Source organism: Phocoena sinus, chromosome 12 (assembly GCF_008692025.1).
Source record: "Phocoena sinus isolate mPhoSin1 chromosome 12, mPhoSin1.pri, whole genome shotgun sequence".
Taxonomy (NCBI): Eukaryota; Metazoa; Chordata; class Mammalia; order Artiodactyla; family Phocoenidae; genus Phocoena; species Phocoena sinus.
Window position 1 is genome coordinate 23,261,139 of NC_045774.1, and position 27,369 is coordinate 23,288,507.

Sequence of the window (27,369 nt, forward strand, 5' to 3'; positions counted from 1 at the left end):
AGCCACTATGGAAAACAGTACAGTGTGCCGCAAAAAATTAAATATAGAGCTATCATATAATCCAGCAATCCCAAAAGAATTGAAATCAGGATCTCAATGAGATATTAGCACTTCTATGTTCATTGTAGCACTATTTATAATAGCCAAGATGTGGAAATAACCTAAATATCCATCAGTTGATAAATGGATAAAGAAAATGTGATACAAATGCACACACACATGCACACATAATGGAATATCATTCAGTCTTAGAAAAGGAAGGAAATTCTGAAATATGAGACAACATTGGATGGATCTTGAAGACATTATGATAAGCAAAATAAGCCAGTTAGAGAATGATAAATGCTGAATGGTTCCACTTATGTGTGGTGGTATCTAAAATAATCAAACTCAAAGAATCAGAGTAGAATGGTGGTTACCAGGGACTGGGTGAGGGTGGGGAAAATGGGGGATGTTGCTAATAAGTGGGCATAAAGTTTCAATTATGCAAGATGAATAAGTTTCTAGAGAGCTGGGCCTATAGTTAAAAATATTGCATTATAAACTTAAAAATATGTTAACAGGAAAGAGCTTATGATAAACATTGCTACCACAATAAAATACCATTTAAAAATACTCTCTTAAGTTTTACTTTTATGTGGCATTTACCAAACTAAACCAAAATATATAAAGTAAATTAAGCCCTCAAAGACAGAAGAATAGTATTACATTTATTAAAATAAGGCTTTCAGAACAAGTTAATATTCAAAGGAGTTTTGAGTCCTCACATCATCTTTTATACAGTTATGTTTTGTCAGTTTCATAAATTTGGTGATATTAATTTTAATTAGAAATAAAATTGAGGTAAATTATAGGATTTTTAAACATTATATTTTTCTCCAGCATGAGAAGTGATGCTTTTTTATTTATTTGGGGATAGTTGACATATAGCATATTAATTTCAGGTATCCAAGATAATGATTTGATATTTGTATGCATTGTGAAATGATCACCACAGTAAGTTTAGTTAACATCTGTCACAGTTTTTTTTTTCCTGTGATGAGAACTTTTAAGATCTACTCTCTTAGCAACTTTCAAATATGCAATATGATATTAACTATAGTCACCATGCTGTATATTACATCCCTAGAACATTTTATAACTGGAAGTTTGTACCCTTTGGCCCCCCTTCCCCTATTTTACCCATTCCCCATCTCCCCTTCTCCCTTCCTGGCAACCACCAATCTGTTCTCTGTATCTATCTTGATTTTTTTGTTTTGTTTTGTTCTGTTTTGTTTTAGATTTCACATATAACTGAGGTCATGGGGTATTTCTTTCTCTGTCCAACTTATTTCACTTAGCATAATGCCCTCAAGATTCATCCTAATTGTCACAAGTGTCAAGATTTTCTTCTTTTTTAAGGCTGAATAGAATCCCATTGTGTGTGTAAGTATGTATGACATTTTCTTTATCCATTCATCCATTGGTGGACATTTTGGAAATTTAAACATTATGTAAGAGACTTGATTTCAAACTCCAACCAAATGCATGTTTTAGTCTTTCCATTCACACCACAAACTCATCCTTAGAAGTGATATAAAAGAATATAAAAGGTAACAACTATTTACTACCTTTTCTGCCAGTTCTGCTGTGGATCACCACTCACTTTGCTCTTGTCCCTAGTTAGAGCTTCTGGATAAATCACCTGAAAGGAAGCTACTCCCTTTTCACAGATGCCAGCAGAGGAAGAAATGGGCTGGGTCAGTCATCCCAATTATTTAAAATTTCACTAAGGCCAGTGTAGAAGACAATACTGGCATATAACAGTACTCTTTACTACACTGATGGACAAAACATAGTAAGAAACTTAAATCCAGTTGTAAAATATTACATTTTCTAGGTCCAAAGGGAATATCTTGACAAAGTCAAAAGTTTTACAATAGGTTCACTTTGTTTAAATATCCCCAGTCTTAACCAGTCTCTTTTTCCCTGGATTCCCCTCTTCCCAACTCCCCTCATCTTTCAGTCTCTATCACCTCTTAGAAACACCAACTCTATGTACAGCGTTTGAACTCTCCCTATTCATGTCTACTAGCAGTGTATCTCTCTAAAGCTAAGTAATTTTACCTGAAGTTATAATGCCCTAGGATGACTTCAGTCCGATGGCTGGTGATGGTGCTGACATCATTGAACTTCACTAAACTTCAGCAGTTTAGATGGCAGAAAAACAGGGGTTTGTTACTAGAATCATAAAATGTGGTTCTAAGTTCTCTTCACTATCTCCACACTGTTCTGAATCTTGGGCAAGATTGTACATTCTCCCATAGTGGATTCTCCATCTGTGAGTATTAATTGACAAGATTATACATTGTCTAAAAACATGACTATTTTCATGTTGACTTAAATTTCTACCTAATTTGGCAGAACCCTGGTCCAGGAAAGGAGTCAGTATTGCTTATTATGATATAGAGCAGAAATTGTAACTTTTCTTCACACCTATTCCTACTTGTGTTTCAATACTGTCAAACAGGTATTAAAACATATTAAATGTGAGAATTTTGTTATTTATTTTTGCCAAGGACCTAGTTCTCCCAAGGGAAAAGCAAAAGACCTTATTTTCCAATTTATAGGTTTTTGCTTCATTGTGAAAAGAAGCCTAAAATTGATGAGTGTCTTCTGTTTTGTTTTAGTATAGCTTTTACAGGTACAGAAGTAAGTTGTATGTGTTCTTACAAATGAAATGTAGAAGAAAACTGCTTAAGTCTCAATAGCCACATTATACCAACATACTCAGAGGAATATATTCTTGGAAATATTTCTGAAAAATATATGAATATTACCTCTGAGATTATTCCTTTCTGTAATATGCATTTCAGGTCATTCACAGTTGGATGTTCCAATGTGATGGAAATGTGATAGATATAATGCAGTATCTAAGTAAGTCTTGTATTGCCTATCATTTGAGTCTGTGATAAATATGGGCATTTCAGATGGTGTATCATGTTGTAAAGCCAGAATATTTTGACAATTGACCATAGAGAAATCAGTACTTCAGAACATGAACAAATAATACCTTCATGCATTTTCCTAATTATAAAAAACAGCCCTCCAATGTATATAAATATATAACTCTCCTATGTATAATTATAAAATTATCACTTATTGTTACTACTGTTACCTATATTACCTTTGGGAACAGTCTGAATTCTATTTTCTACTATTAAGCATCTGCTAAAAATTAGGACTTTTTGGATGCAATTTTTAAAATTTTCATGATTGGAATAAACTTCACTAAATTACTTCTCAAGTAGAGTAACTAGAACAGAGAAATTTCTAGGATTATCTGACACCCAACATTCTTTTAGTTTTCTTGATTAACTTTCAATTTGAATTTGTGAGAAATCACTCTGTATACAGAGGAATGCCTGACATTCCTCAGGGAAAAAAAGAAGTTCAGTAGCTAGTAAATATCTGCACTCCTTTTAACTCAAAAATCACTTCCAAAGGAGGTGGAGAAATTGAAATAGCATCTCTCTTTTTATTCTATCCACATGGTTGGCAAAATGTAATTGTTAGAAAAAAAGGCTGCTCTACTTGACTGTCCAGTAAAAGCCTTTTTGGATTTGGAACAGATTGATTGCTTGCTTTTAAAAAAAAAAAAAAAAAAGAAAAGAAAATGACTCTGGCCAATTTTTTGGAAGAAAATCTTGGTTCTGACCCAAATGTCAGCTTTTAAATAAAATTAGCAAATATTTTGCAGTGTAGAAATAAAACCAAATGATCCACATTATTTCACAAGATAAATATTTTTTTGTCCTCTTTTAGCAAAATAATTATATTTTCTTTTCTGGAAGCCTTTTAAAATGAAGGGAAGTTCTTACCTGTCTACATTGTTTTAGTCTACAAACAGGAAGATAAAATGAATAATCTTTTATTTCCATCCTGATGTTTGATTCAGTAAAAACTCATTTTAAATGAGTTTGGAGTTGATTCATTTTTTTTTTGTATTGAACATACAAATTATATGGAGGTGGGAGAGATTTCACTGAATGTGTAAATTTTTTTTCACAAGATTTTTTTCTTGTGGAAAAGTCATTGCTGAGGAATGAGATATATTAAACTAGAGAAGCAGAGTCGTAGTAGAAAAACTAGTTGATTAAATATGATTCTTAAATAGTTAGGAAACAAAGAAGGAAAAGGGATATAAAATCCTTTTAACTTCCAGGAAACCTATTAGCATTTTAAATAATAATTAAAAGCCACCATGTAATGCTAGGATTAGAGATGATACCTTAGTATCAAAATAATGGAAATGGATATGAGGAAACAAGGGCCTCATGAAGTTGAGGAACGTAGTCCAGAGCATTTAGGTAAATAGTAGCACAACATGGATTAAAATTTCCCAAGTTCATTACTCTATCCACATGACAAATATGTTTTATTAAAAATCCAGTCATATCCTGATTGACTTCTGAAATGGGCAGAATGAGAAACTGGTGAACTTACTGTTTTTCTAAAACAATGGAAATATGAAGAACACAATTAAAATCAAACATTTCAGAACTCTGGCAATTCACCAAAGCCAAAGAATAAACTAAAACATTATTTATCCAAGAGAAACTACTGAACCTGAATAAGATGATGGAATCTGTGACATTTTGACATGAAGGTATTCTTTCCAACCCTCACTTCCTGGTTCAGTACTGTAGTAGCTAAAAGCTGGCAGCATTGCACGTAAAAGAATTAGTGAACCTTTTTCAGCACTCTGTTAAAAGCATCATCCCCATAGCGTAGTAAGTACTTTGTCTGACTTGCAGATCTCTGGAAAATCTTTATTCTCAAAGTATGGTGTGATTTGATTTGATTCAGAGCTCAGTTGCAGTGGGCGATCTACCACCATGACATTACCAAAACAATAGTAAACTCTGGCAACATCTCATCTGTCTAAAGCTATGATTTCAATTTTTAACATTTACTTTGCATCCACACAAATTTGATTACTTAAATCTGTTAATTTAACAGATTTAAGTTAAATCTTAAACTTCTGTCTTTGAGACTTTGCTATATCAGTACACACCATACTACCTTACTTTCCCATTTTTATACTTTCTTGGCAAAAGACAAACTTTTTAATCTAACTTTCCAACTTCTCCATGCATTCAGATGGGTATAACTGGAACACACAGATACATACACACACATACAAACATACACCTATACAGCCATACTGACTGGCCTCACCTTAAATTAATGACCAGGAATCCCGAGCATGTTGGTAATGAGTCTGAGCAATCATGCCATATTTCCCTGGTCCAATTATTCTCTCAGTCAAGATGACTATTTCACACCTCTGTTCTCATTTATCATCTTCTTCAGCCAAAGAGAGAGCTTCTAACTCATTGAGAAAACTGAAACAGTTCAATGAGAATTTTTACAAACTCCATATACAAGTACCCAATTTCACCCACAAATGTCCACCCTCCATCATATTTCCATAAATGTACTATTCCCTCATTTAAAATTTCTCCCTCTACCTTTGCAAGGAATCTCCTTCCTGATCAATGGTATATCTTCAGCAATTTATTTGTTATCTTATATCATCCATCTTTGTGCTATATGATTATTCTCATCAGTATACAAACATGCTACGATGTCTTACATCTTACCAAACATCTTCCAGCAGTGGTAGTCAAGGTGCCAGAGCAAGATGGTGGGAGCAAGATGTGGCACATGAAGCAGCCTCCTGGGTTGCTCCATCACTTCAGCCTCCAGTTTAGGAACAACATCTTCAGATTACAGACTTTGAAAAGATATCTGGTTAAAATCCTTCTTTGTCCACAAACCTGATCCAAGAAGAGATTCTCACTACTATCTCCTAGCCACAAAAAGGAAAATTGAGCAGACTGTAAGATTACAATTTTGTGGTGTAAAATTGGGGTGCCTCAATGTGTATGACAAGATTTGTCAAGAAGGATTCCCAGAGATTTATGAAGCTTCACATTAACCTTACACTTTGGTGAGGACTTGAAAAACCATTTGTTATGTTGAGCAGTATCAAGCTATCTATCTTTGGAGATGAAGAAGGATATGAAGCCTCAGCCCTCAAGAAGACCATGAAAAACTCAGTAAATTAGGAAATTGATGAATTGTATAAGACAAACAATATGTTTCTCTCTTGGAAGAGACAGCTACTTTGGGAGTTCAGTTTCTAGAATAAGTCTGACCTGTACAGTCATGACTCAATCTATATGAACCCATGTCCTAGCAATTCACTAGGAACATTAAATGAATGGGTGTAATTACTTTTTGAGTAAAAAAATAACATTTCCCCCAAAATTTATAGATACAACACAATCTCTAATTTTAGCAGCCTTTGAAATACAAATGAACCTGAATGGCCAAATCAATCCTAAAATTCAAGAACAAGGTTGGATTACTGGTACTTCAGAGTTTCAAAGCTAACTATTAAGCTGCAGTAATTAAGGTAGCTTGGTATGTGCATAAAGATAGACATATAGATTAATGGAACATAATTAAGAGTCCAGGTATAGTTCCTTTTACAGTCAATTGATTTTCAACAGAGATGTTAAGACAATTCAATGGGGGAAAGAATAGTCTTTTTAAGAAATGATATTAGAACAGTTGGGTAATCACTTGCAAAAAGAATTTAGACCCTGAACTTGCACCATACAGAAAAATTTGCTCAAAACGAATCATAGACCTATGTGAAAGAGCTAAAGCTATGAAAAATTTAGAAGAAAACAGGAGAAAATATTTTTCCTTGAGTTAGGCAAAGATTTCTTAGTTGGAACACCAAAAATCATGATCCATAAGAGGAAAAGTTGATAACTTAGACTTCATCAAAATTAAAAATGTTTGTACGTCTAGGGAAATGTATAACAAAGTGAAAAGACAAGCCACAGAATGGGAGAAAATATTGGCCAAATCTATCATAAAGGACTTGTATCCAGAATATACAAAGGATTCCTAAAACTCAATCAGAAGACAAAACAATTAAAAACAGGAAAACATTTCAATAGATTCTTCATCAAAGATGTATAAATGGCTAATACACTCATAAAAAGCTCAAATCATAGTACGTAGAGAAATGAAGATGAAAACCATGATGAAAATCCACTACACATCCAGAAGAAAGGCTACAATAAAAAGGGCAGACTATATTGAGTGTTGGAGAGGATATGGAGAAACTGGAACTCTCAATGACTGCAGATGGGTTGTCAAATAGTACAGATATTTTGAAACACAATTTGGCAGTTTCTGAAGTTAAACATAAACGTATCACACAACCCAGTAATTCCACACTTAGTATCTACCCCCCAAAAAAAATATGTCTACACGAAGCCTTCCACACAAATGTTTAAAGCAGCCTTGCTTAATAGCCAAAAAGTGGAAATGATCCAAATGTCCACCAACTGATGAAAGGATAAATAATAGAATACTATTCTGCAATGGGCTAATACATGCTATAACATGGAAAAAACTCAAAAACATGTTAAATAAAAGATGCCAGATGCAAAAGAGAACATATTGTATATTCCACTTATATACATTCTACAAAATACAATTATAGAGACAATGTAGATTAGTGGTTGATTGAGCTGGAACTGGGAACAATGATGACTACAAACAACCATAGGGATCATTTTGGGTGACTGTCATCTTCTGCAAATATGCACCACATATCTTTACACCATCCTTCTGATTGCTGAACCTAAAATTTTAAAGTCATCTTTTTTTCTCTCATTCTCCCAGGTTGAATTCATGAATTAATGAGTAAAATAAATTCTTTTGAATAATTTCACAGTGGTTATACTCTATGTTCTAGAATAAAACTCCCCTTGGAAGACTGCATGTATAGTGCAGTCATTAAGTGTGTAAGTCTGGTACCAGATGCTCCTATGCGTTGGGTCCAAACCTTGTTCTGTGTGTGTTGGACAGGGGGTGGTGGAGTTTAGGGGCAGGGAGTAATTTTACACAAACATATAAAGGCATGGAAGAATATTAATATGTGTAACAGTTATTAAGCTATTATTTCCCAATATAAACATACTCTTCTATAGTGCACTCTGTGAGGTTATTCCTGGGACTCTGCAAGCCACATTTCCTGGTCAGCTTTGCCATTTGAGGTTCTAACAGAAGACTGCATAGCTGGAGGAGGAAGAAGGGGGGATGTATCACTCCCTATTTGCTTTCTTCTTGCTCCTTATTCTTGTCAGCATCACCCAAACCTAGCTACATTATCCAAATCAGTAGCTGTTTTTTCTAGTAGCAACAGGTGAATCGATTTTGCAGCACCAGCTGGTTGCTTCCCCACATCATACCCCTACCAACACACACTTAGGAGGCTTGGGTTACAAATCATCAGAGAACTTTCTACAAGCCTAAAGACCCTGAACCAGCTCAATAGTACTCCTTCTCAGATGCCTATGGCTCAGCTCTGAAGGTCCGCTCCTCCATGTGTTTTTTTCATTCATTTCAATCTCTTACATTTTTTTCTTCATGTCCTTGTTAGCTACCTCTGTGATAAGTTGGTGTGTTCTTGCCTTTTCTGTTATTTAGCAGTGCTTTAATACCTAGTTAATATTTTAATATTAAATTCTCTCTGTAAAATAATGAATACAGTTTCTACTTCCTGATTGGATTCTGACTGATACATCAGACTAACATTATAGATAATTTCTGAGATGTGTGGGAGGAGAGGTTGGGAGGTGGGGCCACACAGGTTCTTACACTTAGATGCTGCTTAGTTTTGGATATTTCTTTACTATCTCCAGCTGGGAGATATTTTACTTGCTTTCAAACATCTCCATACCTCATTTTCTTCATCTGAAAAATAGGTATAGAAATAGTATTTCCTCATAGGGTTTTTATAATGATTAAATGTGCTCAAATACACTTTATACAACAAGAATAGAGGCTTACAGATAGTCAGATTTCAGTAAATTATAACCTTTATCAACAGAAAGTTTTTTATAAATATAAGAATTTAAAAAAATAGCCCATATTTGAACACCATAATTCCAGTAATATCTATCCCATCAAAATGTGACCTTCGTTCAATTCCTTTACTCTCATAATAACCCATTCTTCTCCATTTTCGGGATAGAAACCATCTGAGTTTAGTTATTTGATGAGCCTTTCATATCTTAGAAATCAATATCTAACAAGGATGATATGAGAAATGAAAGTTACAGAACAACATCACTCATATTTATGCAATCAAATATTCTAAACTAAATATTAGCTAATTAAATCGAGTATTATATAAAAATATAACACATAATGACCAATTTGGGTTTATTTAAGGATTGCAAGTCTGCTTTAACATTATAAAATCAACATGTAATTTATCAAATTAAAATAAATTTTGAAAAGCATGATCATCTCAATGGTAAGAAAGGGTGATAAAATTCAATATCAACTTGTAAGTGGGCATTTAAAATAAAATCTAATTAGAAAGTTAGGAATGGTAAACATATTTAGTCTGATAAAATATATCTATGAAAAACCTATAGTAAATATACTAAACTATGAAAGATTGTATACATAGGAGAATGTATCCATGATTTGGGAGTAGGAAAATATTTCCCTTATAGGATGCAAAACTCACAATCCTAAGGAAAGATAGTCATTGAACTACATTAAAGTCAAGAAATTCTGTTCAACTAAAAATACTGTTCAGGTGTAAAATAGAAGCCACAGACAAGGGGCTTCTAGGGGTACTGGATTAAAAAGAAATCTTACCTAGTGATTACATGAATATTTATGATAATCTACTGATATGTCTAGATAAATAGATAGATGGGTAGATAATGTTGGATATATTGGATATATCCAATTTTTATTTAGTAGTTAAAAAGATAACGTAAAATTCCCACCTGAACTCAAGACACAAGAAAAGCATCTTTGTCAAGGATTTTAGAAAAGAAGTGTACTGGGGAGGGAAGTTACCTAAACAAATTTTCCTTTGGTGTTCAACAACCTCTCTTAATTAATATTTTAAACATTTATCATGATCAGAGTCACTGTACTATATTTTATCTTTGTTTGTTTTCTATCCATATTTTTAAACTTCTATTTACAGCATAAATGGGTGTTTCTGTTACATGGAGAGTTTTGGAAGCAGAGGATAGTTTTCCCAAAGCACAGGTAGAAAAATACTGTGTTTCATTTTATCATTTATAGGTAAACTAGAAAATGATTTGAAAGAGAAGCTATGAAAAATAACATAAAATACAATATTTGAAAAAGAAAAACATAGCTAGGCATGAATACATGTTACACAATAGGTATGATGTTACATAATGATATTTTTAGATATAGTCAAAAAGTACTTTAATATTTTTCTTTTAATGAAGCTAATGTATTAAGTGTGATGATCTTAAATTGATAACATTAACCAGTTCATTTCTAGTACGTTTTGGAATCTTAAGTAGAAAGTTAAAAACTGCTAGTCAATATAAAATTAAATGCCTAAAAGTGGAAGTTATTTTTAACAATTTGTGGTTGTTTCTATATTTTTGAGTAAAACGTGAGCAAAATTTTTTGGTTGGCAATCCGTTTTTGCTAACTGACTGTTAATGAGACTGTATAAACAAAGATTTCAAAAGATAAGTGGCCTCGACAGAAACAGTTATAGAGAGACAGCCATCATTAAACCTAGTCAAGAATGAATTACAAAAGCTTACCATAAACCACAGATTTACAGTGAAATAATTCTAAAAATGCAATGTACTTATTAAAAAAGTGCAAAGTTTCTTTTAAAATCCAGATCTTCCTGTTAGATATATAAGGATAATACCTTCTATGAATCAAATCTAATCTTCCTATTCATGAGGATGTCCCTAGGGGAAGAAAGGACTGGGGAAGTTATGTTTCCGGGGCAGCAGGTCATTTAATAGCTGCAAGGCAGGTTAGAGAAAATTGATCAGAGTGTAAAACTGTGCTTAGAGTTACCTTAGAAGTCCCAGGTTTTGTTACATTTATAGGTTAAGAGTCATATAAGAAGGAAGCGCTAAAAGAGAGTTTGGAAAATATTTTCTTGTTTGGAGTGTTGATTTTTAAGTCATGGGTTTTCTAAGTCATTTTTTAAACTTTTATTCAAATAATTGACATACAGTAAATCACACTTTAAGTCTACAATTTGATAGACTTTGTGTATTTTTATTTCTTGAGACTGGCATTCATTGAATTTCTTAGGTGCATGGATTTATAGTTTTCATCAATTTTGTACATTAGTTCTTGAAATATTTGGTCCTCCTCCTTTGTTGACTCCAATTATGAGTGTAACAGACCACTTGTGAAGTTGTACCCCAGTTCATTGTTTCCATGTTAATCTTTTTTTCACTAATTTTTTCCAATGTTTAATTTTGCATAGTTTTTATTCCTCTGTCTTCAAGTTTACTACTCTTTACAAGGATTAATTTGTTGTTAATTCCATTAGTAAACTTCTTACCTCAGGTATTGTAGTTTTATCTTTACAGATTTGATTTGGGTCTTTTAAAAATATCTTTCATGTTTTTTAATTATCTTCTATCTTTCCTCTAAATTCTTGAATGTATTGAATGCAGATGTGATAACTGCTTTAGTGTTCTTGTCTATTAATTTTATCATCTGTGCCATTTGGTGGATACTTTAACTGATTTACTTTTCTTCTCATTATGCATCACACTTTCCTTATCCATTGTATGACTGCTAATTTTTTACAGGATGTTAGATATTGTAAATTATACCTTGTTGCATGCTGGATAATTTTTGTATTTTTAAAAAGATTCTTGATCTTTGTTGTACGTGCTAACTTAGTCTTATTGTTTTGGTCTAACTACCCTACCCAGTGACCTGTGAATTAGGAAATCTACTCTGGCTGTGAGAACAGGCATTGTGCGAGCTTTGGGTATTCTTTTCCTCTTTGATTCTTTTGGGTAGCTTTTTCCTTTGACTTAGGTAGTTTCTTCATATGTATATGTTGGCTGACTGGTACCCAGCTGAATACTAGAATGGAAATTTCTAAAGATCTCTGGAATGCTCTCCATGTGTAGCTCTCTATTCTCTGGTTCTCTGTGAACTCTAGCTGCCTTGGTCTTCCCAGAATCTCAGCTCTGTCTACTTGTCTCAAGGACCTCAGAACACTGGAAATTTCATTTTTGAATTTCAACAGATTGAAATGCTCTTGAAAATATTTGCAAGTTTAGCAAAACACCTGATAAGGCACTCTACTCATAAAAGTACTAATGGACAGAAATAAAATTTCAAGCCATGTGTTAACTACATTTTCTCTTTCATTCAAGCCTTATTGCATTAATTAAAATACTAAAAATGGTTTGGGGTCTATTTAAGCTTAGATTATGCTAAAATATAAGGTCTAAAATAACAGGAACTTTTAAATTGTTTACTACTATACCCAAAGCATATAGAAAAATACTTGACACATAATAAATGCTCCATAAATATTTGCAGGTTGATGTTGAGTAAATGATTTTGCCTTAAAAATATTCCAGTTATTTTATAACCATTACATTCTGTAAAGTTATATTTGAGCGTTACTTTTTTCTAGCTGTACTGTATTTTTCAGAATATCTTTTTTCTCAATAACAGCTCACAAACTTAAGAATTGACCTAATCCAATTTTTGTTCTACCTTATCTCTTCCATCAAATGTATCAAAACCAGAAAGGAACTAGGAAATGAAACATTCTTGTATGTGTGAGTGTCAAGTAATGAATCCTAAGAATAAAAGTGAAAAGGTTTAGGAAAACCCTTAAAATTATACTCTAGCAGAGCTTTTTTTTTTTTTTTTTGCCACACCTCATGGCTTGTGGGATCTCAGTTCTCTAACCAGGGATTGAACCCAGGCCCTCAGTATTGAAAGTGTGGAGTCCTAACTGCTGGACCACCAGGGAATTCCCTAGCAAAGCTTTTAATAACCTGGGAAATTTATCAGCAATATTGCAATCTGCATTTGTCAGTACTAATTTAGTTGCAAGTGACAAATACAAGCTGACCAAGTTTGAGAAAAATAATGAGAAAAATGCAATACAGATGCAAGTCCTAAGTTTGGTATTGAAGTGAGTTTTACGAACTATTGAAAACTTGGAATGCTATCTTTGGATTTGCTTTCCTTACCTCTTTCTGCCTATTAGCCATATTTGCAATTTGTATTAGCAAGTATTCCTTTACTCTTTCTGATCCACATGGTAAGAATTCTGGACAGTTCCAGAGTTTTGCAATCATAGCTTCACTTAATAAAGAGAGTAGTTCAATGTTTGGAGTCCCAAGTCTAATAATCCCAAGGAGGGGCTTTCTTTGCACCAGGCTGAATTACTTGCCTGGAAGTGGTCCAAGACACACACAAAGGGATATGCTAGAAGAAAACCATGGGACTCTGCCGCATTTTTTGTATACATTTCTTTCTTTCTCTACCTGAGAGTACATTGAATGTTCTGAGTCAATAAATACCTCTAAGAATTGGGAGTTAAAAAAAAAAAAAAACAGTAAAGGTTTTGTAAAGAAGACAGAAAGGTTTTTCTCCCAACATTTTTCTTGCTGTCAAGGCATTTTACTCTTCTACCTGTAAATAATCTTTTATTTTTCCAATTTACTATGGAACAAGATGATTTTCTTACATCATAACTGGAATTCCACCCTTACCTAGCAAAAATGTTTTTACCGAAAAATTGTTATATTCAGAGATGGAGTCAGTAAAAGAAGAATACTGATCATTTTCCCAAGCCAAAGTTATATGTTACTTGTCTAGCATTTATTCTGCATGTCTACATTAAAGAAAAAAGTCCTTTATTCACTTATCACAAATGGCACCTGTTGAAGGTATGGTAGCTATGTTTGTTAGCAAGGCCTATGAAAATATTTATGAATAATAATCAATTCCACCTGCTGAGATGCTTTAATTCTTAGGAAAAAAATATCATTTTATTTATGTGGCAGAAAAAAATATGTCAAGTGTTTGCAGCTTCTGCTGGACCAAAGTCTCATCAATCAGAAACAGTTTAGCAACATTTCAGAAATGGCACATATCTAGTTTGTATAAATTTGCCATATCTTTATGGAAAGAAGCATGGAAGGGAAGCTATATTCTGTATGCTTCCAAACCCCTCCTGTAGCTTTCTGAAGAAAACTTGAAAAAATGTACATATGAAATGGTACAATGAACACAGAGATTGCAAATATATCATGTGCAGCGTAGAAGGTGAAGATGGGAAAGTTCTAGGGATAAGCTCCTATAAATCCTCTGACTCTAGAAATGATACAAATTTTAAGCCTTTAGAGCACCAGGTGTGGGATTGACAGATTAATAAGGGAAACCCCTGTTTCTCAGAGATGTTTAAACCTACTTTTTCCAAATTATACTTATGGCTCTCAAAACTCATCACTATGGAAGAGGGCCTCCCATAATATATCCTGTAGCTGACCCTCAGCCTACCACTTTCCTAAGAGTTCACTCAGCTACATGACTAGAAATTTCTCACCTGCACGTTTCTCCCCTTTCTATATCCAGGCCCTTACATAGGCCCTTTAGAAATGGTGCCTTCTTCCTTTATTATAATAAAAAGTATTTAAATCCTGCCCATGTTGAGAGCTAAAGGCTTCATCTTACTTCCCCTCTGATATCTCCTATATCCCTGCTATAAATTAAAAATGTGGTATATTTTGTTTATTAGTAAAGTTAATCTTGAATACTGTGGAAATTTTTTTTCTTTTAAGCAAATGTGAGGGGATGGAAATTAAAAGTTTAGATATCAACAGAGAATATATTTTCTTGTTAAAGAATATGGATTTTCATGTCTGTAACTTTTTTTTGATTGAAGTATTTTTAATTTACAATATTGTGCAAGTTTCATGTATACAGCAAAGTGATTCAGTTATATATATATATATATATATATATACACCCATATACATATCTATATTCTTTTTTTATTCTTTTTCATTATGGTTTACTGCAAGATATTGAATATACTTCTCTGCACTATACAGTAAATCCTTGTTGTTTATCTATTTTATATATGGTAGTGTGCATCTGTTAATCTCTTACTCTCAATTTATCCTCCCCCACTCATTCTTCTTTGGTAAACATAAGTTTGTTTCCTATGATTGTGAGTCTGTTTCTGTTATGTTAAGTTTATTTGTTCTATCGTTGTAGATTCCACAATTAGTGATAGCATATATGAGTCTTTGTCTGACTTACTTCACTGAGTATGATAGTCTTTAGGCCCATCCACATTGCTGCAAACAGCATTTTTCATTATTTTTGTAGCTAAGTAATATTCCATTTTATATATATATATATATATATATATATATATAAATAAAATATCTTTTTTATCCGTTCATCTGTTGATGGACACTTAGGTTACTTCCATGTCTTGGCTATTGTAAATAGTGTTGCTATGAACATTGAGGTGCATGTATCTTTTCAAATTAGAGCTTTTTCTTTTCCCAATACATGCCCAGGAGTGGAATTGCTGGATCATATGGTAATGCTATTTTTAGTTTTTTGAGGAACAGCCATACTGTTTTCCACAGTGACTGCACCAATTTACATTCCCACCAACAGTGTAGGGAGGGTTCCCTTTTCTCCACATCCTCTCCAGCATTTTTTATTTGTAGACATTTGATGATGGCTATTCTGACTGGTGTGAAGTGACACCTCATTGTGGTTTTGATTTGCATTTCTCTAATAGTTAGTGTTGTTGAGCATATTCTAATGTGCCTGTTGGCTATCTGTATGTCTTCTCTGGAGAACTGTTTAGGTCTTCTGCCCATTTTTTGTTTTGTTTTTTTGTTATTGAGTTGATAAGCTGTTTGTATATTTTAGAAATTAAGTGTCTATAACTTTTATTAAAGGGATTTTCTTCGGTTTCACTATAAAATTCAGATGAGTCGTAAGTTTAAATGGAAGTAAATTCTGTGACAGAGACAATGAATTACTGAAATGAACAGTAATTATACAAAATCACATTAGGAGATGCCAAATGAATGCAATGCTACCTAGGATGGGTAAAATCCTGTTAAATATTTTAATCAACAGATTGGGAAGTAGAGAGAAACATGCTGATTACCTTAGCAGATGAGGAAATATAGAGGAAATTGTTAATTCTTTGGATAGCATTATGATACCATGCTTTCTTGAAATCAGAGTTCTCTTTTCATCTATAAAATGAGATTTGTCTAAAGGAAAGAAAAAATTGTGAAAGAAATGCCCAGCAAATCTATAGTTTGAGTCACTATTTTCTCTTTTCTCCCATACACATGCCTATGCTCTCCCTGGCTGTAACACACCTGAAATAAAGTATTGAAATGCACTGCATAAATACTCCTTAAAATAAAAATACCTACAGTGATTAAATATTTAGGAAAATACTTTCAGGAAATATGTAAAAGGCATTATATCTATGCAAATGGAGACAACATAATTTTAGAACTAGATTTTCTTCAGAAAAATAAAGCTCAAGCTTCCTTTTTATTAGGAAATTAGGATTGAAAATTTTTGAAAGATGTATCAAGATTACAGTGAAGAAGGGAAAGAACCAAGATTGAAGCTGAGCTTGTTACACTGATTTATCTTATTATCCTGCTGCATTTTTGCAACAAAATAAAGACTGAGAAGAGATGACATAGGAAATTCTTCTGAGAATATGAGCCCTTTGTGTTATAAAGTTGAGTATATATTTTCATAAGATTTGTAATGCTTTGTTAACTAGACCCAGAGAATCAGTCTGTTTAAATTGTTTTCAAAGGTGGTAAAACAAGTTCACACATTTTATTTTGTGACAGACTTGAAACACATTTAGAAATCAAATCATACTAAGGTTGAGTAAAATCCCATTGTGTATATAGTTTTTCTTATTCTAGTTGATAACACAGGTGGTGTGATGATGAGAAAGTATCATAACATAGTCGTTAGTGGTATTCTGATAAGTTTACATTTCTTTAAGAGGACATTATTTAGACACTGGAAGGACTTCATTCATTTCATTTAATTCTTCCGTGTTGTGTCTGTCAAGAAGACATAATATATAACTCTTGAGGGGGGTAAAAAAACTGGAGAATAGAAGGGGTTGATTGTTTATCAAAACCTCATCCAGCATAAGTATTAAATAGATTTTGCTACCTAAATTTTATCAACTTCTCAAGGCAAAAATGTTGATTTTTTTATAATGTATAACTTATACCAAAGTGTTTAATATATAATTATGCACACACATAGTATTTAACATATTGGCTCTCATAGGATATAACAAGAGAAAATATAAATAGAGGTTCACAAATTATACCACCTTTTATTAAATAAATGGGTAATGAAATGGTTATACAGATAGACAGATGAATCTTGACAAAATAGAATAATACACCAAAAACAAGCCTATGTGAATGAGCATCAGTCCTCTATATACACATAGCTATGTCTTCTTTGAGATTTCCTTTATCATGTGCTATATATGAAGAGTATAGTCATTGATTTCTGTTATGACAAAAACTGTTGAGCTTCCTCTCCTTAGGAATAAAAATAGAGTAGAAGTTGCAACCAAGATCTATTTTCATGAGTTATTCACTCTTGGTATTTCTTCCCTTTATTCAACAGAACCGAAATTGCTTTACTTAACATTTGTGCTGATGTACGTGTCCATGATAAAATAAATCTAAACTACTGAATGTATTAAATTTTCAAGAAGTTTTAGATTTTTATCACTCAATGAATTACAAAAATAGGATAAATTCACATAAAAAATGTATATCTGAAGGGATTTTAAAATTTCTAAACGTTATTGCCATTTATACAATCCTATTTTTAAGAGGAAGACCATGCTTTAATTTTCTAATAGGATATTTCATGTGAAAAATGTGTACATAGGAATTAGTATGAACATTAAGAAGGTGTGTGAAAATAAAACAAAGTAAGGGATTATTCTCTGTTAAAGTAAAAACAGCAAGTATGTTTCTCAAAGACTAAAATTTCTATTTACAAGCAATGAAAAAACGAGATGTTATTAGTTTATCTACTATTTCTCTTCAGGAGTCACACTGTCTAGGCAGAGAGCTCTACTGGGAATCCATCTATACTCATCACTGAAATTGTCAAAAAGCTGTCAAAATAATATGCTGAAACATATAATTCAGTATATAAAAACAGTAAAATTCATATAATTTTTATATGAATTTCATATAAATTCATATAAATAAATTCATTGAAATAAATTTAAATTTCATATAAATTCATTTCATATAAAATGTTTTAAAATTCATATAAAACAGTAAAATTCAAAGAAACAAAAGCGAATTGTCTCTGAATTGGGACAATAAAAATTAGAACCTGGATCATTTCATTAGAGAAAACCCTTATATTTTTCAGATGATGATTTCAACAAGATTTGTGTGGAAGAGGGTAATAAGAATGGTAGCAAAATCATATACTAAATAACCAAGATGCCCTTCATTAGGTGTATGGATCAACTGTGGTACATCCAAATAATAATATTATCCAGCACTAAAATAAATGTGCTATTAAGCCATGAAAAGACATGGGGGCACCCTGAATGCATATTACTAAGTGAAAGAAACCAAATGAAAGGCTATATCTGATTTCAACTATGTGACGTTCTGGTAAAGCAAAACTATGGAGACAGTAAGAAGATCACTTGTTGCCAGGGGTTATGAAGGAAGGAGGGATAAATAGGCAGAGCACAGATGAGTTTTTGGGCTGTGACATTGTTCTATATAAAACTAGAATGATGAATACATGCCATTATAGGTTTCTCAATACCCATAGAATGTACAATACCAAAAGTGAACCCTAACACAGTAAACTATGGACTAGTTGATTACGATGTGTCAGTGTAGGTTCATTGATTGCAACAATGTACCACTCGGATATAGAATGTTGCTACTGGGTGAGGCGGTGGGTATGGGGGGGCAATGGTTATATGGGAACTCTTTGTAATTTATGCTCCATTTTGCTGTGAATCTAAAATTGCTCCAAAAAAATCTTTGTTAAAAATAGACATACAGATATTTATGTATGTCTATGTACATATGTGTATATGTATATGTACATATACACATTTCACAGTCATCACGTAAAGAGGTTTTGGAGGAAGTAAGCTGGGTGGCGTGTGAAGAAGACACTAGTTGATTTATTATTTTTTTTGTTGGTTTATTTGGTTTCTGAATTTAGTCAACTGGGAACACCTACACCAATCCTCAAATGCTTCCTACCGAAAGTAGTCTTCTTTGCTCTAACATGCAAGACTAGGATTTAATGGAGGACTTGAAAACTAGAGCTACGTGAAAGTGGCTAAGTGAAATTGGCTTTTTGAGGGAGCAATCCAAACATTTCATCTTAATATTTTCAAGATATACTTTCCTAAGATCAAACAGCACATATTTCCAGTATAATAAATATTGACATATGTAATGTGAATAATTTATTATTGATAACATTCTTTTCAAGTCTTAGAAGTGGATGACCTTCGAATAATCAAATCTGATACCAATGAGCAAATCAGTATATTCTAGCTCTATATTTAGTGAAATAGTCTTCAGCTGGAAATCTGTCAAACTCCCATCAACAACAAAATGGATAGCTAAAATGTGGAATGTTGTACATCAATGAGCGTGAACAGCCTAAAACTACACAAAACAATATGGATAATTTTTGCAAGCAAAATGAAAGAAACCAGACCAAAAGAGTATATATTGTATGATTCCATATTTCAAAAACAAAAACAAAAGCAACTCAATTTGATGTCAGGGTATGGGTTTTCCTTGAGGGTGAGGTCTCAGCTTGAAAAAGGGGTATGAAGAAACTTCTGAGGGTGATGGAAATGTTCTGTTTCTTGACCTGGGAACACATTACAGGAATAAGTTCAACTTGTGAAAGCTGATCAAGGTGTATAATAATAATATGTGCTGATTTCTGTATGTTTGCTATTGTAGCACTTTTACTATATGTTCAGCAATGAACTGAAACTGGCAGAGAGGACAAAAGAAGCATAGTACAGTGTCTAATCCGGATCCTTACAGCCCAGATAAGGGCTAACATGTATGGAAACATTAAAAGTTTTCAACTGGGAAGTCTATGATTAAAGGTCAAGTGTTATAACTTTATTATTTGTCTAGCTCAAAGGAAGACACCACTGGAATCTAACATAGGCAGATAATGAATATTGGGGAAGGGTGGACTTGAAATATGTATTAAAATATAACTGGACAAGATGGGACAATTCAAAGATTTTCCTTATAGTCTTTTTGGGGTATTAAAGGCAATAGTATCAACAGTTATCTGTAAGACAGTTCTCACTTGTAAGTAGTGTCATTTTCATGTATAAACAGAAGTATTTGGAAGCACTTTTCCATATCAGCAGCTATCTTCCATTTTGTATTCTAATCTCTTTAAGGACAAATATTCTAGTAGTTTTACAATATTGTTTGTACAGCCAAGTCATTAATAACAAATAAGAAATAACTAGCAAAAGTGACCTTGTCTACATTCATTTAATGTGTGACCCCTGAAATACAGTTTAGGTCTGCTTTCATGCTTCTCTGTCTTACCCAAACCAGAGTTACTCAACTCCAGTGACTTTTTTTTTTTTTTTTTTTTTGCGGTACGCGGGCCTCTCACTGTTGTGGACTCTCCCATTGCGGAGCACAGGCTCCGGACGCGCAGGCTCAGCGACCATGGCTCACGGGCCCAGCTTTTCCGCGGCATGTGGGATCTTCACAGACCGGGGCATGAACCCGTGTCCCCTGCATCGGCAGGTGGACTCTCAACCACTGCGCCACCAGGGAAGCCCAACTGCAGTGACTTTTGCTGAGCCATTATATTCACCAGTCCTTCTAGTTGTCCAGCGCTTCATTAGTCACTTTCATTACTCATCCTCTATCCTGCCTGCTACAACCTTAAATGATATTCAGACAAACACCCCACCCGATTCATCTCCTGATTTACAAAGGTGCACTTGGAGATATTCAAAATCAAAACTAGCAAAGCTGCTTCATACCTACATGCAAATGAACATATTCTATGTGAATAAGCTAAAGAAAATTAGATTAGTATGTAGTGAAATTGCTTGGCTAAATAAACAAATTAAAGTAAGCATCTAAGTATGTAATAGTTAAGAGTAAGCAATAACAATTATAATAAAGTACTATTGAAGTGTTAATTTTGTATCTAGAGCTATATGCCAAAAAATGTGAATTAGAAAAATGGATAATAGCATTTGGAGTTCTTCCAGTAACTCAAATATTCCTGAAATTATTATATGAACCATGTGCTCATGAAGTCATCACCAAACTTTGTAGTAAGTACTCTGAAACTTGGGAAACTGATACTATTGGGACACTAGGCCAACTGACTTCAGAGCTGGTTACTTTTCTACAGACACATTATTGCTAAAGGTGGTGGAGCAGACTAAAATTCCATCTTGGAAACAGAAAGCATTCTTTAAAAATGACCTACAATTCAAGACATTTAAAAAAATTTTTATTGGAGTATAATTGATTTAAAATGTTGTGTTAGTTTCAGGTATACAGCAAAGTGAATCAGTCATATGTATACATATATCCACTCTTTTTTAAGATTCTTTTCCCATATAGGCCATTACAGAGTATTGAGTAGAGTTCCCTGAGCTATACAGTAGTTCCTTATTAGTTATCTATTTTATATGTTATTCAATATCTAAAACTCCATATTTATTTTTATTATAAAATTTGCCTCTGTAAAAGGGCCTTATATATACTTCATTTACCGAGTTTTATGTACATGCCCAAGGCCTGATCCCTGCAGCTGCTGGAAGACTCTCTTGTCATTGCACCTTGTGCCCTGTACAACTTCATGAGTCCCTGTAATTAGTTTCCTAGGTCTGCTGTAACAAAGTTCCACAAACTGGGTGGTTTAAACAACAAATTAATTTTCTCACAGTTCTGAAGGCTAGAAGTCCAAAGTCATAGTGTAGCAGGGTTGGTTCCTTTAGAGGGCTGTGATAGAGAATCTGTTGTATGTCTTTCTCCTAGCTTCTGGTGGTGGCAGACAGTGGTCATATTGGATTTGGGGTTCACCCTGTTCCAGTATGACCTTATCTTAACTAATTACATCTGGGACTACTCTGCTACCAAATTAAGTCACTTTCTGAGGTACTGGGAGTTAGAATTTTAATATTTAAATTTCGGGGGGACACAACTTAACCAACAGTCCCCATTCACATAAATCATACCATCTCTGTGTGGTAGCAATGGACCTGTCTTACAGCATAATATTAATCAGAATGAAAATCATGAAAAAGGCATAGCACTCTGAATTAACTTTTCTTCACAGCTGGGAGAGGTCATCTCAGTTTATTTCTTCATATGTGATAGTAGCACTAACTTTCAGAAACATATATTGTAGTGTACTCAGACTCAGGATATCTGGATTTGAGAACTAGTCTACCTTTAACAAAGTAAGCGACTTTGGATAAGACACTTTTGTATTAAATCAGCTTTGTTAGAGTATCATATACATACAATAAAATCCACATAAATTTTAAGGGTAAAGTTTGAAGAGTTGTGATAATTTGTATATAATCACTATAATAATGACATAAAACACCTTTAACATTCTAAAACCTAACTCCATGTCCCTCTGCAGTCAATTCCTTTTCCTTGATCCCCTGGATCCTGGCAAATGCTGATCTGCCTTCTATGACTATAGTTTTGCATTTCCTAGAAATTCATGTAAATATATGCATAAAATGTATAATCTTTTCTCAGTGGCTTCTTTGATTTAGTGTATTCCTTTTGTTATTAATCCATGTGGCTGCACGTTTCAGTAGGCGATTCTTTTTAATGATGGGTAGTATTCCATTGTATAGGTATATCACAATTTAGATATATTATGATGGACTTTGGGGTTCTTTTCAGTTGGAGATTATTATAGATAAAGCAGATGTGAATAACTAGGTACATGCCTTTGTATTTAAGTTTTTATTTATTTTTAGTAATTACCTAGGAGTGGCATTGTTGGTCATTGGACAAATATATACTTAACTTTATAAGAAATATCCAAGTTGCTTTACAGAGTGTTTGTACCATTTTGCATTCTCATTGACAATATATGAGAATTCCAGTTGCTCTATTTTCTCACTTACACTGTCAGTTTTCCTAATTTTCATTGTTGAAGAGTGTAATGGTATATCATTGCATGGCTTCAATTTGCATTTCCCTAATGATCAATGATATGATGCATCTTTTTATGAGCTTATTGGTCATTTGCAGATCGTCTTTGGTAAAGTACTAATTTTCTTCAAATAATTTGCCCACTTCTTGATTGGGTTATTTGGTTTCTTGTAGACGTATACATCTTTTTTATCTTCTGGATATGGTGAATCAAATTGATCGTTTTCAAAATATTAAGCTAACCTTGCATTTCTGGAATAAGTTACACTTCTTCATGATATATCATTCTTTTTATGTATTGATGGATTCAACTTGCTGATATTGTATTAAGGTGTTCTGTATCTATATTCAGTGAGGGATATCAGTTTGTATTCTTTATTCCCCATAAAGTTTTTGTCTTGTTGTTGTATCAGTGCAATGCTGGCTTCACAAAATGAATTGAGAAGTTTCCCTTTTCTTGTATTTACTAGAACAGATTATGTAGAATTGGTATTATTTCCTTCTTAAGTATTCTGATGAATTTATAAAATAAAGCTCTCTAGGCCCTATGTTTTCCCTGCAAGAAGGTTTTTATCTACACATTCCATTTCTTTAATACATATAAGGTTTTAGTTTTTCTATTTCATTTTGTAATTTTTATAATATGTATCTTTCAAGGAATTTGTCAATTTCTTTTAAATTAATTAATTTATTGACATAAAATTTGTATCATTCCCTTATGGTCTTTTAATGTCTATATACTCTGAACTGAAAGTCCCTCTTTCATTCCCAATATTGGTAAATTTCATCTTCTGCCTTTTTTCATGGTCAGTTGGACTGAAGTTTTATTAATTCTATTGATCTTCTCAAGGACCCAGATTTAGATTAATTTATATTCTCTATTGGTTTTGGTTTTGTTTTATTTAAAATTTCATTATCTCTTGTTCTTTACTATATTCCTCCTTCTGTTTATTTGGATTTAACTTCTATTTACTTAGTTTCTTGAGGTAGAAAAATTACTTTTTTTCTCTTATGTTATCTTCCATAGGTTTTATTATTTAATTTTTTATTGAAGATAGTTGGTATACAATATTATTTAAGTTATGGGTGAACAGTATAGTGCTTCACCATGTTAAATGTTATACTCCATTTATAGTTATTATAAAATACTGGCTTTATTCCCTGTGTTGTACAATATATCCTTGTAGCTTATTTTATACATAATAGTTTGTACTGCTTAATCCCCTATCCCTATATTGCCCTCCCCCCTTCCTTTCCTCACTGGTAACCACTAGTTTGCTCTCTATATCTGGGAGTCTGCTTCATTTTTGTTATATTCACTAGTTTGTTGTATTTTTTTTAGATTCCACGTATAAGTAATGTAATACAGTATTTGATTTATTTCACTTAGCATAATGCCCTCCAAGTCCATCCATGTTGCTGCAAATGGCAAAATGTCATTCTTTTTGTATGGTTTAGTACTATTCCATTGTGTGTGTGTATACACACACACACACACACACACACACACACACATATGTATATACATACACCACATCTTCATTCATCTGTTGATTGACACTTAGGTACCTTCTGTACCTTGGCAATTGTAAATAGTGATGAATATTGGAGTGTGTGTATTTTTTTGAATTAATGTTTTTGTTTTTTTCAGAGCTATTCCCAGGAGTGAATTGCTGGGTCATATGGCAGTTCTACTTTTAGTTTTTTGAGAAACCTCTATACTGTTTTTCACAGTGGCTGCATCAATTTACATTCCAACCAACAGTGTACGAGTATTCCATTTTGTTCACATCCTCACCAACGTGTGTTATTTGTATTCTTTCTAATGATAGCCATTCTGACAGGTGTGAGGTGATATCTCATTGTGGTTTTAATTTACATTTTCTTAGGATTAGTGATGTTGAGCATCTTTTCATGTGCCCATTGGCCATCTGCATTTCCTCTTTTGAAAAATGTCTATTTAGTTCTAACCATTTATTAATTCGGTTGTTTGTTTTTTGTATGTTGAGTTGTATGAGCTGTTTATATATGTTGGATATTAATCTCTTATGGGTCATATCATTTGCAAATATCTTCTCCCATTCAGTAGGTTGCCTTTTTGTTTTCTCCATGGTTTCCTCCGCTGTATGAAAGCTTTTATGTTTAATTAGGTCTCACTTGTTTATTCTTGCTTTTATTTCCTTTGCTTTAGGAGACAGATCCAAAAAAATATTGCTATTGCTATGATTCATGTCAAAGAGTGTTCTGCCCATGTTTTCCTCTAGGAGTTTTATGGTTTCAGGTCTCACATTTAGGTCTTTAATCGAATTTTATTTTATTTTTTATATGGTGTTAGAGAATGTTCTAATTTCATTGTTTTATGTGTAGCTGTCCATTTTTCCCAGCACCAATTTTTGAAGAGACTGTCTTTTCTCCATTGTAATTCTTGTCTCCTTTGTCATAGATTAATTGGTTGTAAGTGTGTGGGTTTATTTCTGGGTTCTCTATTCTGTTCCATTGATCTGTGTGTCTGTTTTTGTGCCAGTACCATACTATTTTGATTACTGTAGCTCTGTAGTATAGCCTGAAGTCAGGAGGCATGATTCCTCCAGCTATTTTCTTTCTCAAGATTGTTTTGGCTATTCAGGATCTTTTGTTTCCTTACAAATTTTAATATTTGTTTTAGTTCCGTGAAAAATGCCATTGGTATTTTGATTGGGATCACACTGAATCTGTGGATTGCCTTGGGTAGTATGGTCATTTTAACAATATTAATTCTTCCAATCCAAGAACAGTGTATATCTTTCCATCTGGTTCTGTTGTCTTGAAATTCTTTCATCAGTGTCTAAGTTTTACAAGTAAGAGTCTTTTACATCCTTAGGTAGGATTATTCCTAGGTATTTTATTCTTTTATTTTTAAGTTTATCAGATATTTTCCATATTGTTTGCATATTTTGAGCCTTGTACAATAAATCTTTCTGTATTCCAACGTCATAAAGAATTCTACTGGAGTGGTTATTTATTTTTCAGTTTTTGTTTTTTTAAAAACATCTTTATTGGAGTATAATTGCTTTACAATGTTGTGTTAGTTTCTGATGTATAACAAAGTGAATCAGCTATACATATACATATATCATCATACACCCTCTCTCTTGCATCTCCCTCCTACCCTCCATATCCCACCCCTCTAGGTGCTCACAAAGCACTGAGCTGATCTCCCTGTGCTATGCAGCTGCTTCCCACTAGCTATCTGTTTTACATTTGGTAGTGTATACATGTCAATGCCACTATCTTACTTCATCCCAGCTTACCCTTCCCCCTCCCCATGTTGACAAGTCCATTCTCTACGTCTGCATCTTTATTCCTGTCCTGCCGCTAGGTTCTTCTGAACCATTTTTTTTCTAATTCCGTGTGTATGTGTTAGCATACAGTATTTGTTCTTATCTTTCTGACATACTTCAATCTCAATGACAAACTCTAGTCCATCCACCTCACTACAAAAAACCCAGTTTCATTTCTTTTTTATGGCTGAGTAATATTCCATTGTGTATTTGTGCCGCATCTTCTTTATCCATTCATCTGTCGATGGACACTTAGGTTGCTTCCATGTCCTGGCTATTGTAAATAGTGCTGCAGTGAACATTGTGGTACATAACTCTATTTTGATTTATGATTTTCTCAGGGTATATGCCCAGTAGTGGGATTGCTGGGTCTTATGGTAGATCTATTTTTAGTTTTTTAAGGAACTTCCATACTGTTCTCCATAGTGGCTGTATCAATTTACATTCCCACCAACAGTGCAAGAGGGTTCCCTTTTCTCCACACCCTCTCCAGCATTTACTGTTTGTAAATGTTTTGGTGATGACCATTCTGACAGGTGTGTGTGATACCTCATTGTAGTTTTGATTTGCATTTCTCTAATGATTAGTGATGTTGAGCATCCTTTCATGTGTTTGTTGGCAACCTGTATATCTTCTTTGGAGAAATGTCTATTTGGAACTGGTGCCCATTTTTGGAATGGGTTTTTGTTTTTTGATATTGAGCTGCATGAGCTGCTTGTATATTTTAGAGAATAATCTTCTGTCAGTTGCTTCTTTTGCAAATATTTTCTCCCATTCTGAGGGTTGTCTTTTCGTCTTGTTTATGGTTTCCTTTGCTGTGTAAAAGCTTTTGATTCACTAGGTCCCATTTGTTTACTTTCATTTTTATTTCCATTTCTCTAAGA